General features: G+C 43.0%; 1 pseudogene; it reads right to left on the reverse strand.

Moving 5' to 3' along the window:
- Positions 1 to 519: 519 nt before the first annotated feature.
- LOC102119408 (dynein light chain 1, cytoplasmic-like) lies at positions 520 to 789 on the reverse strand (annotated as a pseudogene).
- Positions 790 to 16595: the final 15806 nt, after the last annotated feature.

Genomic DNA, 16595 nt, shown 5'->3' on the forward strand with positions numbered 1-16595 from the left:
TTCCCATCTCTCCCATCAGCAGAAGCAGTGAGTGTTATGGGTCATTGGCCATTGAGGTCCACTTTCTTTCTGTCTCAAATATCTGTCTCTTGAATTTCTTTATTACAGAGTCCATATGTTGGAGCCACCTTAACCAATGTCCTAAACTTCTCTCCCTGAAATACTTGGGAGGCACTATTTGCTTTTTTTTTTTCCCCACATCTGCAACAGATTTACTTATTTATTTATTTATTTTTATATTTTTGGGACGGAGTCTTGCTCTGTCGCCCAGGCTGGAGTACAATGGTGCCATCTCGGCTCACTGCACCCTCCATCTCCTGGGTTCAAGCAATTCTCCTGCCTCAGCCTCCCGAGTAGCTGGGATTACAGGCAGGTGCCACCACGCCCAGCTAATTTTTGTATTTTTTAGTACAGACAGGGTTTCACCACGTTGGTCAGGCTGGTCTCGAACTCCTGACCTCAGGTGATCCACCCGCCTGCTGGAGTTACAGGCGCGAACCACTACGGCCGGCCATGCTTTTAACCAGATTTGAACAGAAGAATAGCCACTTGGCCCAGGTAGAAGTAGATGAAGTTTTTGATTTCGTATGTCAGGTAACTACCGAAGTTCCTCCCCACGATGCAATGCCAGGTGGGATTGTACTTTTTGTCAAATTCCTTCTTAATGTGAGCCGCAATGTCCTTCTCTATGTTATATTCCTCCAGCTCCTGAGTAGCTCACTCCACCGAGTCCTGTTGCATCTCTTCCAACATGTCCGTATTTTTGACCATGGCCTTTTGGCGGCACATGGTTACCGGGGAGAAGTGGGCTGGCCAACTGCAACAGTCTGCTGGGGGAGATGCTAGCATCGCTCAGGCGGGGCTGGAGCTGCCATGGCTACTGAAGCTGTGACGCATCTAACGGGAGGCACTATTTGTGCCACAGGAAGAACATCGGATTTGAAGTCTCAAGGCTCAAGTTTAAGACCTAGCTATTTTACTTACCACTGATGGAACCTTGGGCAAGGGCCTTAATTTTCTGAGTCTCACTTTTTTTTTTCATCTGTAAACTAAGGGTGGTCATATTAACTTCCTCACGGAAGAGTGGAATGCTGCAAATGAGAGCATGTGTGAAGGCACTTCGAAAACGGTCAAGTACTCTCTCCATATGGCAATTGCCCTTATTTTGCCTCATCATACAATGAGGAGCAGTGCATGAGCTCATCCACCAATGATCCCTCTTTTATAACCTCTTGTTCTGGGAAACAAGATCACTGAGGGGAAGCAAGTATTGTCACTGTTGTTTTCACCTACCCCATCATCATCACCATCCCATCATGATAATTGTCATCATCACTGTTATTGTCATCATCGTCACAGACCATTTCCTGAACATCTACCAAACTATACCCTTGTCATAGACTTGCACAGCAATCTTTCAGGTTGTGCTGATTATCAACCCTCTTTTACAGGTGAGGAAACTGAGAATAGTCTTGGATCATCCACTTGCTCAAAATCATACAGAAGAAACTTTGGCTCGCTGGAAAATTTAAAACCAGATAAAAAGGATGTTTGTTGTTGCATCCATGTTTCTCTTTTCCCTATCAACCTCAGAGAACTAACGTCTCCTCTGACATGACTCTGGGGTATTTGGGAAGTCAACAAACATTATCAAGCTGCACTCCAAACACCAATGACGCGAATGACACTTTTTTTTTTTTTTGGAAAAACGCCCCCACGCATTGGAATAGTGGTAATGAATGCTGAATCTGAAGCTGTCAACATCCTGAAAGTCCATGGGCTGGAGCTAAGAGGAAGCCAAGCGTCCCTGTTTTATTTGCTGTGTGCAGCCGCCTTCAGAAGCTGGGGCAGGCACTAATTAGATAGCCACTCGGAAAGTTGCTATCGCTAACTGGAAGCCATCCAAATTGCTCTCTTTATTCAGAGGCTTTGGAAGAAGACACCCCCATCCCCAATTCTCCACCCACCCCATCCTTACTTGCCAAACCTCAAGGACCATAAATACAGCTAATTATGCCAGCTTGGTTTGGCACTTGTTTTACAGATAGCATCTTTCATTAGCATTGACCTTCCGGCTGCCTGGCTTCCTGTACCTGTGGGGATTGTGGGTGATGTGTCGGTTACCCTGGTGTCACAGGAAAGTGTTAGGGGGAGGCAGAGGCTGTGGACGACATCTCCAACTGACCCCCAAACTGTGTGTCCTTTTTCCTCCATGCTTCCTGTGCTCCCACAAGATGGCAGTAAGCACTCTAGGGAACCCAGCAGTGTGAATCTCTGGGGGTGACAGGGAGAATATGGGGTCAATTTGTTGGCTGTCTCAGGCTTGAGCATCTTAAAAGCATCTGCTGGATGGTCTCCAGGGATGAGTTTTTAAGGGCAGGCAGACAGTCACTGTGTTTTGTTTATTATCCCTGTACCTCCCAACACACACACACACACACACACACACACACACACACACACACACACTGCCCACCCAGCATAGCAGTTGGAGGCTAAGTCTTAAGCAATGTATGTGGGATTAAATTAGCATCATTTATGCACCAACGACATGCACCAAAGGTGGGGGAATGAGAGTTGATCTGCTTAAGAGAACAAACTGTTTCTATGTTCTTAAACCCAACACTCAAGCTGAACTCCGAGCCCAGGAGTCAGGCTAAATGTCATCGGCGACTATGAATTTGAGGAGGATCTTGCTTGCTAAATTCTCTACAAAGTGGGGAGGTATGTGGCCTTTTAAGAGACAAAAACATGGCACAGCATATATAGAAATGAGTGTGCCATTGTTTCCTGGATGACCTGATACTACTTCCTCTGAGCAGGTGGGCTTTTCCTGCTGCCATGCCTTGGCCACAAGATGTTTCTAGTCCCAGCCCCAAAGTGGCCAGGTGAGCAGCTGACCAAAGAAAGGGCAGAGGTGTCTTATATGCAAAGCGATCCCTTCCTCCTCCATTGTAACATGGCCCAGTTAATGGGAGGGTTAACAATAGTTGCTTTTCACTCCTCTGTCTTCAATTTTCAAAACTCTTTCTCTTTTTTTTTTTTTTTTTTTTGAGACAGAGTCTCACTCTGTTGCCCAGGCTGGAGTGCAGTGGTGTGATCTCAGCTCACTGCAAGCTCCGCCTCCTGGGTTCACGCCATTCTCCTGCCTCAGCCTCCCAAGTAACTGGGACGACAGGGGCCTGCCACCACACCCGGCTAATATTTTGTATTTTTAGTAGAGACGGGGTTTCACTGTGTTAGCCAGGATGGTCTCGATCTCCTGACCTTGTGATCTGCTCGCCTCGGACTCCCAAAGTGCTGGGATTATAGGCGTGAGCCACCGTGCCCAGCCACAAAACTCTTTCTTAGTCTTAGTGTGACCAAGACCACCAGGGGAGACTGACTGCAAACATTCCGCGTTTTTTTTTTTTTGGCTGGGAATTGTAAGCCCACTAGTACCCAGGACCATCTGCCTTCCTGTGGCTTATCAGTCTTTTAGTGATGAAAGGGGGACCAGCCCATGACGAGGGACGGTTGCCATCTGAAATGGTCGTCTTAGCAGAAACCATAAAATAAACCTTCATTTACATGGACAATAATGCTAACAACATTTAGAAAAAGGTTTGGAATGGTGCCCCAGACTCCCCCAAATCAACAAAATATGGACTCTAGCAGTGACCCTTATGAAATACACAGGCCTGAAGGTAGATTGGTTCCTACAGACAATAAAAAAAAATATTTCCTTTTTATTTCCAGCCTAGAAAATTTGGCCAGCATCCCTGCTGGCCGTAGTATACAGAAGTCAGTTCAAATAGAGATTCCTGCTTTCCCTTGTTTGCAAGAGTTACTTGTATAAAAACAGTCAACAAACGAATCAGCCAGATGAGTTTTCCTTCCTTTATTCAGTCAGACAGTGTTCTATGTCGGGAATCCATGTAGAAACAAACTCATGTGCTATGTGCTGATGAGAAACCTGAATTTGCTGGTCTGGTTATATAAACTGTGCTGAGATAGGCTGAAGGGAGAAGGCCCAGCGGAGATCCAACCTGCAATCGACTCTCTTCTGCACATCAGCAATAGGACTTGCAGGCTGGTGGCCCGTATGGACCAGTCATTCCTTTCTACATCAGCTAATATTCATCAAGGTTGTTGATGTGCCAGGCATTGTGCAAAGTTCTTCATATGTTCTACCTCATTTTGTCTCACAGCAGCCTTATGAAGTGGGCTATTATTATGTCTGAGGCTAATCTCTAAGGCTCGGAAACAGAGATCATGCATCTGAAGTCATGAAGCTGGTAAGTCCAGAAGTCGAGATTCGGGGAAGGTTCCCCAAGATTGGGGAAGCCACGATTTGGGTTTGCTTTTGTTTCTTTGAGACAGAGTCTCATTCTGTCACCCAGGCTGGAGTGCAGTGGCACAATCTTGGCTCACTGCAACCTCTGCCTCCCACCTCAAGCGATCCTCCCACCTCAGCCTCCTGAGTAGCTGGGACTACAGGGGTGTGCCACCACACCCAGATAATTTTTTTAGTTTTTGTGGAGATGGGGTTTCACTCTGTTGCCGAGGCTAATCTTGAACTCTCGGGCTCCAGTGGTCCGCCCACTTGGGCCTCAAAAAGTGCTGAGATTACAGGTGTGAACCACCTTTCAAATTTGATGAAAACTAAATCCACAGATCCAAAGCTCAATGAACTGCCTCCAAAAGTATAAACATGAAGAAAACCCAAGCTATGTCACATGATAATACAATCACTAAAAACCAGTGATGAAGAGAAAATATTAACAACAACCAGGGAAAGAGGACACATTACATATAAGAAAGATTAGAATGAAAGCTGACTTCTCATAAGAAACTATGTAATCTGGAAGACTATTAAGGTGACATTTTAAAAAAATGAAATTAAAAAAAATCTGTCAATTTATAATCATACCTACAATTTTTTAAATGAAGGCAAAATAGTTTTTTTCAGACAAACAAAATCTTAGAGAATTAATCACCAGTAGACTTGAACTATAAGATATCTAAAAGTAGTTTCTTCAGGCAGAAGAAAAATGACACCAGATAGAAACTGGGTCTATGCAAAGGAATAAAAAATGCCATAAATGGTAAATATGTGGATGAGTATAAAATATATATTTTTATAATTTTTAAATCTCTTTAAAAGATTACTGGCTAAAGTAAAAATAACAACGTTATTTTAGAGTTTGTAACATCTACAGAAATAAAATGTATGATTACACCAGCACAAAAGATGGGAGAGTGGGATAAAAGAACACTGTTTATGATTTTTACCCCATGTGTGAAGTAATATTTTTTAACAGCAGCAAGTTAAAGATGTATATTGTAAACTCAAGAGCAACCTCTGAAAAACAAAACAGTACCAAAAAGGAAATATAGTTAATAAGCCAAGAATGGAGATAAAAGGAAATAATAAAACATGAATGCAAAAGAAGGTGGGAAAAGAGGAAATAAGGAAGAAATAACAGATGAAATCAGTGGAAAACAAACAGCAAGATGGAATATTCAAACCCAACCATATTGTTAATTACTTTAAATATAAATGGTCTAATGATACTGATTAAAAATCAGAGACTTTCAGTTTGAATAAAAAAGGTTGCAAGGCCTAATCAAATGCTGTCTTTAAGAAATTTATTTTATTTTAGATTCAGTGGGTGCCTGTGTAACTCTGGGGCTTGGGCTTCTATTGAACCCACCACCCAAATAGTGAACATAGTACCCAGTTGTAGTTTTTCAATCCTTGCCACTGTCCTTCTTTCTTTTGAAGCTGCCAGTGTCTATTATTTCCATCTTTGTGCCTGGGTGTACCACCCCTTACAAGTGAGAACATGTGGTATTGGATTTTCTGTTCTTGCATTAATCCACTTAGGATAATGGCCTCTAGCTACATCCAGGTTGCTGCAAAGGACACAATTTTATTCTTTTTCATGGCTGCACAGTATTCTGTATATGTGCCATGTTTTCTTTATCTAGTCCACCATCGATGGGCACCTAGGTTGATTCCATGACTTTGCTATTGTGAATAGTGCTGCAATAAACATATGAGTGCTGATGCCTTTTGGTAGAACCATTTCTCTTCCTCTGGGTAGGTTCCCAGTAGTGGGAGTGCTGGGTTGAATATGGTAGCTTTATTTTCAGTTCTTTGAGAAATCTCTAAACTGCTTTCCACGGGGGCTGAACTAATTTACTTTCCCGCCAACAGTGTATACGTGTTCCCTTTTCTACACAGGCTTACCAATAGCTGTTATTTTTTGATTTTTTAATAATAGACATTCTGACTGGTGTGAGCTGGCATCTCTTGTGAAGAAGCCTATTTTTTTTATTTTTAGTAGAGACGAGGTCTCACTATGTTGCCCAGGTTGGTTTCAAACTCCTGAGCTCAAGTGAGCCTCCTGCCTCGGCCCCCCCAAAGTGCTAGGATAGGTTAGTGTTAGTGATAGGTTTTGGCATGAGCCACCATGCCCAGCCAAAACCTATTTTAAATATAAAGACACAAGTAAAAAGTGGAAGGATGAAAGAGATATACCATGCTAACATTAATCAAAAGAAAGTCAAAGTGGCTATATTAATATCAGTCAAAGGAGATTTCAGGACAAGAAATATGAGAGAAATATGTCATCATGAAAAAGGGATCAATTCATCAAGAAGATACGATAGTCCTAAATCTTTATGCAGCTGATAATAGGACTTAAAATTCATGCAGCAAAAACTAATAGAATTGCAAGAAGAAATACAACTATGTAATTATGGTCAAAGATTTCAAGATTCCTGTGGTAAGCAGAATAATGGTCCCCCAAGGATGATCATGTCTTACTCCCTGGAACCTGTGAATTTGTTACCTTATACAGTGAGGGAGAATTAAGGTTGCAGCTAGAATTAAGATTGATAATTATTAGGTTGGTGCAAAAGTAATTGCTGTTTTTGCCATTATTTTTCACCAACCTAATAGCTGACATCAAAATAGGGAAATTACCGTAGGTTGAATTGGCCTCATGTAATCCCAGGGATCCTCAAAAGTGGAATGAGGAAGAGGGAGGAAGAAGAGGAGGTCAAGTGATGCAATGTGAGATAGACTCAATCTGCCATTGTTGGCTTTGAAGATGGTGGAAGGGACCACAAACCAAGGAGTGCAGGCAGCTTCTGGAAGCTGGAAGAGGCAAGACAACAGGTAATTTCCCAGAGCCACCAGAAAAGAAAGCAGTCCTGCCAACACCTGGATGCTAGCCCACTGAGACCCATGTCAAACTATTCTGACCTACAGAATTATATGATGATACATTTACGTTGTTTTAAGCTGCAAGTTTTGTGGCAGTCTGTTATAGCAGCAATATGAAAGCTCATACTATTCCTATATCAGGAATTGATAAAATAAGTAGACAAAAAATCAGTAAAGACATATTTGAACAACACTAACAACCAAGACCTAGGGATTTGTATCTAAAGAATAGAATGCAGTGAAAATGCGTGATTTCTGGAGTCAGGTCATAAAAGGTGATACAACTTCTGCCTGGGGATTTTTCTGCCTCTGCCTTTAAAAACTCAGTCACTTAGCCAGGTACAGTGGCTCAAAGCCTGTAATCCTAGGAAGTTTGGAGGCCAAAGTGGGAGAATCACTTGAGCTCAGGAGTTTGAGACAGTTAGGGTCACATAGTGAGACCCCGCCCCTACCAAGAAAAGAAAACAAAAAACAAAAAACAAACAAACAAACAAAAAACCCCAAAAAACCCCAAATAGTCAGGTATGGTATTGTGTACCTATAGTCTCAACTACTTGGGAAGCGGAGGTGGACGGATTACTTGAGCCCAGGGAGGTTGAGGCTGCAGTGAGCCGTGATTGCTGTGATTGCACCACTGCACTCCAGCCTGGGCAATAGATCTTGTTTCAAAAACAAACAAACAACAACAACAAAAGAACCTCAGTCACCATGTTGTGAGGAAGTCCAGGTCAGACAGACAGGGTGTATTTAAGTGTTCTCTCTGGCAGCCCCAGCTAAGATCCCAGCCAACAGTCACCATCATCTTCCAGTCTTGTTCACTCACAGGTGATTCTAGCCCCCAGCCTTCAAGCCAATCCAGCTGATGCTGACTAGTGCAGATGAGCTGCTGAATGAGCAAATTGCAGATGCATGGGTGAAATAAACAGTGTCATCTTTTCTTTCTTCTTTCAATAGAAAAGATGTGTATTTCTCTCTACTGTAAAATAAGTCTAAGGTAGGTAGTGAACAGAACATGGCAGTTCATCAATATCTGGGATCGACATTCCTTCTGTCTTGCTAACACCGTGTTTGGATGTCAATTCATGGTCCAGGACAGTTACTGAGTACCAAGTATCATGGCATGTTCTGGCCAATATGAAAGGGAAAGGGTGGAAAAAGGCAGGTTTCCTCCCTGCTTAGGGAGGGAAGGCCAGCAATTTTTCTAGGCCAGAATTTGGCCACATCTAGCTACAGGCTATGAGAAAGGAGCTCTTTATTCCAGATGGCCGTAAATTCAGATAAAAATTGTGGATTCTACTACTGCTGGGGCCAGCATGAGCTACTGGGATGAGCAATTAATAATGCTTGTCGGCTAAACTAAGCCTCTATCATGTCTTTTTTAGAAATTAAGATATTCACATACCATCTGATATGGTTTGACTCTGTGTCCCCACCCAAATCTCATCTTGAGTTGTAATCTGAATTATAATCCCCGCTTGTTGAGGGAGGGACCTGGTAGGAAGTGGTTGGATCATGGGGGTGGTTTCCCCCATGCCATTCTCATGATAGTGAGTGAGTTCTCGTGAGATCTGATGGTTTTAGAAGTGGCACTTCCTCCTTCTCTCTCTCTCTCTCTCTCTCTCTCTCACCTGCCACCATGTAAGACATGCCTGCTTCCCCTTCGCCTTCCATCATGATTGTAAGTTTCCTGAGGTCTCCCAAGCCATGCAGAACTGAATCAATTAAACCTCATTTGTTTATAAATTATCCAGCCTCAGTAGTATCTTTATAGCAGTGTGAAAACGGACAAACACACCATCAAATTTACTATTTTAAAGTGTACAATTCAGCAAATTTTTGTGTATATTCACAGAGTTGTGCAACTATCATCACTATTTAATTCTAGAGTATTTTTTATCATCCCGGAAAGAAACTCTGTACACATTAGCAGTCACCTTTCATTTCCCCTTCTCTCTAGCCCTTGGCAACCACTCATCTGCTCCCTGTATCTATGCATTTTTCCTATTCTGGACATTTTGTATAAATGGAATCATGCAATATGTGGTCTTTTGTGTAGCTCCTTACATTTTGCATAATATTTTCAAGGTTTATCCATGTTGTAGTGTATATCAGTACTTCGTTACTTTTTATGGCTATGCCACATTTTGTTTATCCATTTATCACTTGATAGACATCTGGGCTGTTTCCACTTTTTGGCTGTTATGAATAATGTTGCTATGAACACTCGTGCACAAGTTTTTGTGTGAACATATGTTTTCCATTCTCTTGGGTATATACCTGGGAGTGGAATTGCTGGATCATATGGCAACTCTATTTAACTTTCTGATGAACTTTCAAACTATTTTCCACAGTGGCTACTGCATTTTACGCCCCCACCAGAAATTTATGAGTTCCGATTTTTCGATATCCTTGCCTACACTTGTTATTTTTTATTTTGAAATTGTAGCCATCCCAGGGGATGTGAAGTAGTGTCTTGTGGTTTTGGTTTGCATTTCCCTAATGACTAATGATGCTGAGCATCTTTTTGTGTACTTATTGGCCATTTGAATATTTTCTTTGCAGATATGTCTATTCAAAGTGTTTGCCCACTTTTCAATTATTTTTTACTATTGAGTTACAGGAATTTGTTTTATATTCTGGATAGTAGACCCTTATCAGATATATGATTTGTAAATATTTTCTCTTATTATTGTATTGATTATCTTTTTAGTTTCTTGGTTCTTTCTCCTTCCTCCCTCCCTCCTTCCCTCCCTCCCTCCTTCCCTCCTTCCCTCCCTCCTTTCTTCTTCTTTCTTTCTTTCCTTCCTTCTCTCTCTCTTTCTTTCTCTCTCTCTCTCTTTCTTTCTTTCCTCGCTCCCTCTCTCCCTCCTTCCTTTCTTTCTTTCTTTCTTTCTTTCTTTCTTTCTTTCTTTCTTTCTTTCTTTCTTTCTTTCTTTCTTCCTTTCCTTTCCTTTCCTTTCCTTTCCTTTCCTTTCCTTTCCTTTCCTTTCCTTTCCTTTCCTTTCCTTCCTTTCTTTTTCTTTTTTGACAGAGTCTCACTCTGTCACCAGGCTGGAGTGCAGTGGCACGATCTCGGCTCACTGCAACCTCCAGCTCCCAGGTTCGAGTGATTCTCCTGCCTCAGCCTCCCGAGTAGCTGGGACTACAGGTGCACGCCACCACGCCCAGCTAATTTTTGTATTTTTAGTAGAGACGGGGTTGTACCATGTTGGCCAGTGTGGTCTCAATCTCCTGACCTCAGGTGATCCACCTGCCTTGGCTTCCCAAAGTGCTGGGATTACAGGTGTGAGTCACTACACCCAGCCTCTTTTTGCTTTTTTCTGAGACAAGTTCTCACTCTGTCACCCAGGCTGGAGTGCACTGGCACAATCTCAGCTCACTGCAACCTCCACCTCCCAGGTTCAAATGATTCTTCTGCCTCAGCCTCCCAGGTAGCTGGGATTACAGGTGTGTGCCGCCACATCCAGCTAATTTTTGTCTTTTTAGTAGAGATGGGGTTTCACCATGTTGTGCAGACTGGTTGTGAACTCCTGATCTCAGGAGATCTGCCCATCTTGGCCTCTCAGAGTGCTGGGTTTACAGGCGTGAGTCACTGCGCCCAACCTACTTTCTTGATAGTGTTTGAACCAGTCAGGGTTTTCCAGAGAAACAGAAGCAATAGAAGTAACAGAAAAAGATTTATTTTAAGGAATTGTGGGGACTGGCAAGTATGGGATTCATAAGGCAAGCCAGCAGGCTGGAAACACAGACAGAATTAATGATGTCATCTTAAGGTAGAATTTATTTTTTCGTTCATATTTCTCAGGCTTTGTTCTTCAGGCATTCAAATGATTGGTCAAGGCTCACCCATGTTATGGACGTTTAATCTCCTTTACGTAAAGTCAACTGATTGTAGATGTTAACTACATCTACAAAATACCTTCACAATAGCATCTAGACTAGTGTTTTGCATAAGTAACAGAATATGGTAGCCTTGCCATGTTGACACATAGAATTAACCATCACAGTGTTGCTCGATGCATAGAAGTTTTACATTTTGATGAAGTTGAGTTTATTTATTTTTTCTTTGGTTGCTTGTGATTTAGGTGTCATATTTAAGAAACCATTTCTTTCTTTCTTTCTTTTTTTGTTTTGAGACAGATTCTCGCTCTGTTGCCCAGCCTGGAGTGCATTGGTGTAATCTCCGCTCACTGCAAGCTCTGCCTCCCGGGTTCATGCCATTCTCCTGTCTCAGCCTCCTGAGTAGCTGGGACTACAGGTACCCACCACTACGCCTGGCTAATTTTTTGTACTTTCAGTAGAGACAGGGTTTCACCGTGTTAGCCAGGATGATTTTACTCTCCTGACCTCGTGATCCGCCCGTCTCGGCTTCCCAAAGTGCTGGGAATACAGGTGTGAGCCACCGTGCCCGGCCAAGAAACAATTTCTTGATCCAAGGTGGGAAAGATTCACGTCTTTGTTTTCATATGAGAATTTTATAGTTTTAGTCTTACATTTAAGGTTTTGATTCATTTTGTGTGAACGTTTGTGTATAACATGAGGCAGGAATCCAAATTCATTCTTTCGCGTGTGATATTGTCATCTTTTGAAACTTCTCTGTTCAATTTTCACCATCTCCTTAAGATTCCAGTAATGTGTTCAGGGTCCTCAGAGGGTAAGAGCCTTTGACTGACCAATTTGCTCCTTAATCCAGTCCTAGGTCCCAAACTGGGAGAAAATTGATTTCATCCACTCTATTTGGTGGCTCTACTTAGGGCTTGAAAAACAATGGGAGGACTGGCACAGGTGAAACTTGGTGTTTTAGAGGGAGTGTCCATAGATTGATCATGGTAAAGTGCCTAAATTTGTTTGGACTTATAACCTAACAGAAGAGGCTGCAAGGACCTGCGAAATATAGCCCATGGGCCAAATCTGGCCCTCTGCCTGCTTTGTAAATAAAGGTTTATAGAAACACAACACCCGTTCACTTACATATTGTCCATGCTTGCCTAAGTGCTAGAAGGACAGAGTTAAGCAATTGTGAGAGAGAGCATATAGCCTTCAAAGCCTAGAATGTTGACTATCTGGCCCTTTAGAGAAAAACTTAGTTGAACCAAATATAAATATTTGTTCTATTCAAACTTAGAGAAAATGGACATGTAGCAGGCGCTGTTGGTGCCATATCCAGATCCCTGGCTTCCTTTTTATGGTAGATTGCCCATCCTCCAGGTCCTGTGCAAATTGCTACCTTCTTAGGAGGAATGTCCTGGAATGATTGAAGCCATCACTTCCGTAACTGGCTGGAGTCAGGCAGTGTGCGGCAGAACTCTCTGTGGGATCAGGCAGAAGCTAGACTTCATGTTTTTTTTTTTGAGATGGAGTCTCGCTCTGTCTCCCAGGCTGGAATGCAGTGATGGGATCTCAGCTCACTGGAAGCTCCACCTCCTGAGTTCATGCCATTCTCCTACCTCAGCCTCCTGAGTAGCTGGGAATACAGGCACCCGCCACCATGCCCAGCTAATATTTTTGTATTTTTAGTAGAGACGGGGTTTCACCGTGTTAGCCAGGATGGTCTCGATCTCCTGACCTAGTGATCCGGCCGCCTCAGTCTCCAAAAGTGCTGGGATTACAGGTGTGAGCCACCGCGACCGGCCTAGACATTATCTTTAACCATGTTCCTATGTGGTTCTTTTTTCCCCTACAGAACAAAGCTATACCGAATCTAGCTTAAAGAGGTGCACGCTGGCCAGATCTGAAACAATTTGAACCTCAACATAAATCATGTTAAAGGAGATTATAATCCTTGAATAAAAGAGAAGAGAAGTGCATGAGTCTGCATGGATATACATAGATAAATAGATAATGGGGGGAGGAGAAAGGTATTACTGTAGAAGGCCAACTAATAAGTGTAGAAGGAATGATAAAATTGGAAAATCACCATTTGGCAACCATCACATTAATAACTAATTTCTGCCAAGAAATATCAATGGCTACTAAAACCATTGGGTGAAAGTTTGATGAGGCACAGGTTACTTACATAGTCTCAAAATACCTCACCATAAAATACGTGTTAATTATATAGGGAAAAAGAGTAACTTTACATGCAGAAAGCTGGCAGATGCTGCCTCAATCAAGTGATCAATGCCACCAGTAATGGGACACATGAAAATTGCATGTCACCTGACAGGATGCAATGAGAAGAACACAGCAGCACTTTCGTGATAAGTCCTGCCAAAATGCAAAACTTGAATCTAATTTTGGAGGAACATTAGGCAAACCCAAATGGAGGGATGTTCTACAAAATATCTGGCTGGAAATCATTGAAAGTGTCAAGGTCATGAAAGTCAGTGGAGTTTCTCCAGATTGAAGGAGACTGAAATGACCTCCGGCGATGCGTGCAATGTAGGACCCTGATTGGATTAGTTTGCTACAAAGGACATTATTGAGATAGTTGGGGTTGGCAGGTTGCGTGGTTGTAACATATCAATATTAATTTCCAGATTTTGATGGTTGTATTGTGGTTATGTGGGAGAATGTCCTTATTTGCAGGGAATAAATAAATACTAAAGAATTTGAGAGCGTTGAAGCATCCTGTCACCAATCTGCTCATAGAGAAAAAAGTTCAGAAGAAAAGGTTTTGGGACTATTCTTGCCACTGTCCTGTAAACTTGAAATTACTTCAAAAGAAAAAGAGAAAAGAAAACAGCCATTATCTCATGGCTCATCCCTTCTGCTTCACCCCTGAGAAAAAGAATTCCAGTGGAGAGAAACATTAGCAGTTGCACACCACTGAAACTGGCACCTCTCTTCCCTACACTTTCTGCAGGGACCCCATGCTGTGTACAGTCCCTAGGTCTTAACATCTTTGACTCTGCCTGAGGGCTTTCTCTGGGTGCTCACGTGCACCTGCCTCCTCCCCTCTTGCCCAAGAACGTCTCTCAAACAGTGACTGATGGGAGCCGGTGATTAAATACCCCAATCCCCTCTCTTCTCCAGTGGGATAACTTAGGTATGCTTTACACTGGCTCCCTAACTTCCCCAACAGGATGGAGTCTCATGTACACCCTTTACTGATTTTTTTCCATTCCTTGCTTTACTTCACAGTCCACTCTCCATGTTTCTTGGAATTGAAATGGGAGAGTTCCCTGAGCCACCTCGCAGGATGTGCGGCAGGGGTGAGGCTTTTCTGTTCAAGCACATGCACAAACCCCTTATGGGAAGGAGAGCACGCAGACAGGCAGGTGCAGGAACCAGAGCGAGTGCTTTTGGGCTCTGGCCCCAGGTTAGCATCTAGGGATGGTTGCCTGTTAATTTCGAAGCCCTAGTGGGTAGTCTACAGGGGTCTTTTGGCTCTGCCATCCACAGGTGGCTTAAGTGTTAACCAGCTCAGTGCCCTCTTGCTACCTGGGTCCTTGTCCAGCGTCCAGGAAGAATCAGGTCATGTGTGGACTTGAATGATGGTGAATGTGGGGATTTTATTGGGTGATGGATGTGGCTCTCAGCCGGATGGATGGGGACCTAGAAAGGGGATGAAGTGGGAAGATCTTCCCATGGAGTTTGGCCATCTTATGATCAATTGCCTCTCTGACTGTCCCCAGTCAAACTTCTCTCAATGTTCAGATGTCCCTTCTCCTTTCTCCTTCTCTTCTGTGTCACTCTTCTGTTCCTTTGCTCTTCTGTTCATCTGCTTGTCTGCTTGTGGAACCTGGGGTTTGGAGATTATATGGGTACAGGGTAGGGGGACATGGCAGGCCAAAAGGCAACATTTGGGCAATAAATTTCTGTTCCCATTCAGGGCTGTGGGTTTTCAAGCTTGAGGATGGGGCCTTTGCCAGGGAACTTCCCTCTTTTACCCAGTATTTCCTTGCCTCCTGCCTCCTGCCTCTATCAGAATCACCTCCTTCATGAACTATTTTGCACTCAAATCCTTTTCTCAGAGTCTGTTCTTGGGAACCCCAATTGAAGACTCTATCTATTGTGTCCAGTTTTATTGTCTTCATAGCATTTCTCACTATCCAAAATGGTCTTCTTCATTTATTTATTTGTTCTGTGCTTGAAACAGGATCTGAAGCTGGCTGGGTGCTCAGTGAGTATTAGTGAAATGAATGAAGGAGAGAAGAGTGTTTTCTCATTTGGATTCCCGGAGGCATTACTTCAAGGTCCCACCCCCTAGTCAAGGGAGAAACTCAGTTGGGGGACTCTGTCTCTGGGCCAGACCCCCTCAACGCAGTAAAACTCTGGGCTATGTATGTTGTAGTCCCACTTGAAATTGAAGGAGATCAGAATATGCCACTCCAAGGCTGGGCATGGTGGTTCATGCCTATAATCCCAGCATTTTGGGAGGCTGAGGCAGGAGGATTGCTTGAGGCCAAGAGTTTGAGACCAGCCTGGGCAACATAGCAAGACCCTGTCTCTACAAAACATTAAAATTAGCCAGGCATGGCAGTACATGTCTGTAGTCCCAGATACTTGGGAGGCTGAGGCAGGAGGATCACTTGAGCCCAGGAGTTGGAAGCTGCAGTGAGCCATGATTGCACTGAACCCTGGGCAACAGAGTGAGACCCCATGTCTACCAAAAAAAAAAAAAAAAAAAAAAGGGATATGCCACTCCAAAACCTGTCACTTTGGCTTAAGGATTATTTGAGTTGAAGATAACTGAGAATTAACAGATGAAGGAAGAGTTAAAAGCAGGGCATAAATTTCTCTTTGAGTAACGGGTTCCCTCACACCCTGTTCCAGGAGAGAGGAGGACTCTTACCATCAAAGACTAGGAGTTGACACCCAGATGAGTTTGCCGTAAACAGACTTCACTCAACTAGCCTTTATCTTCCGTTAGTTCCCCTACATATTTTCTAGTTACTTCCCATAACTTCTTATCCCTTGAACCCCAACCTTTTTTCCTCTCTTAAAAGAGTATATAAGTCCCCGAGTCTAACCACTTCTTTGAGTTTCAATTCTCTGTGAACTCCTGGGTACACGAATATTAGTAAAAATGGTATCATTCCTCTTGTGAATCTATCTGTTTTGTTACTTTAATTTGTAGGCTTCCAGTCACTGAACCAAAGAGGGTACAGGGAAAGTTTTGCCTCTCCAGCAGAATATAAACAAGCAAAGAAAAAAATTTTTTTTAAACTTAAAACCACAAAGCAAATTCACCCAGCTTATTTGTCAGAAGACACTTGAAATTTAGAGAAGTTTGGCTCCCTGTTGCCCAGCTCGTTGGTAACAGAGCCCAGGTAATATGGTTTAGCTGTGTCCCCACCCAAATCTCAACTTGAATTGTATCTCCCAGAATTCTCACATGTTGTGGGAGGGACCCAGGGGGAGGTAACTGAATCATGGGGACGTGTCTTTCCTGTGCTATTCTCATGATAGTGAATAACTCTCTTGAGATCTGATG

Source organism: Macaca fascicularis, chromosome 1, assembly GCF_037993035.2.
Source record: "Macaca fascicularis isolate 582-1 chromosome 1, T2T-MFA8v1.1".
Taxonomy (NCBI): Eukaryota; Metazoa; Chordata; class Mammalia; order Primates; family Cercopithecidae; genus Macaca; species Macaca fascicularis.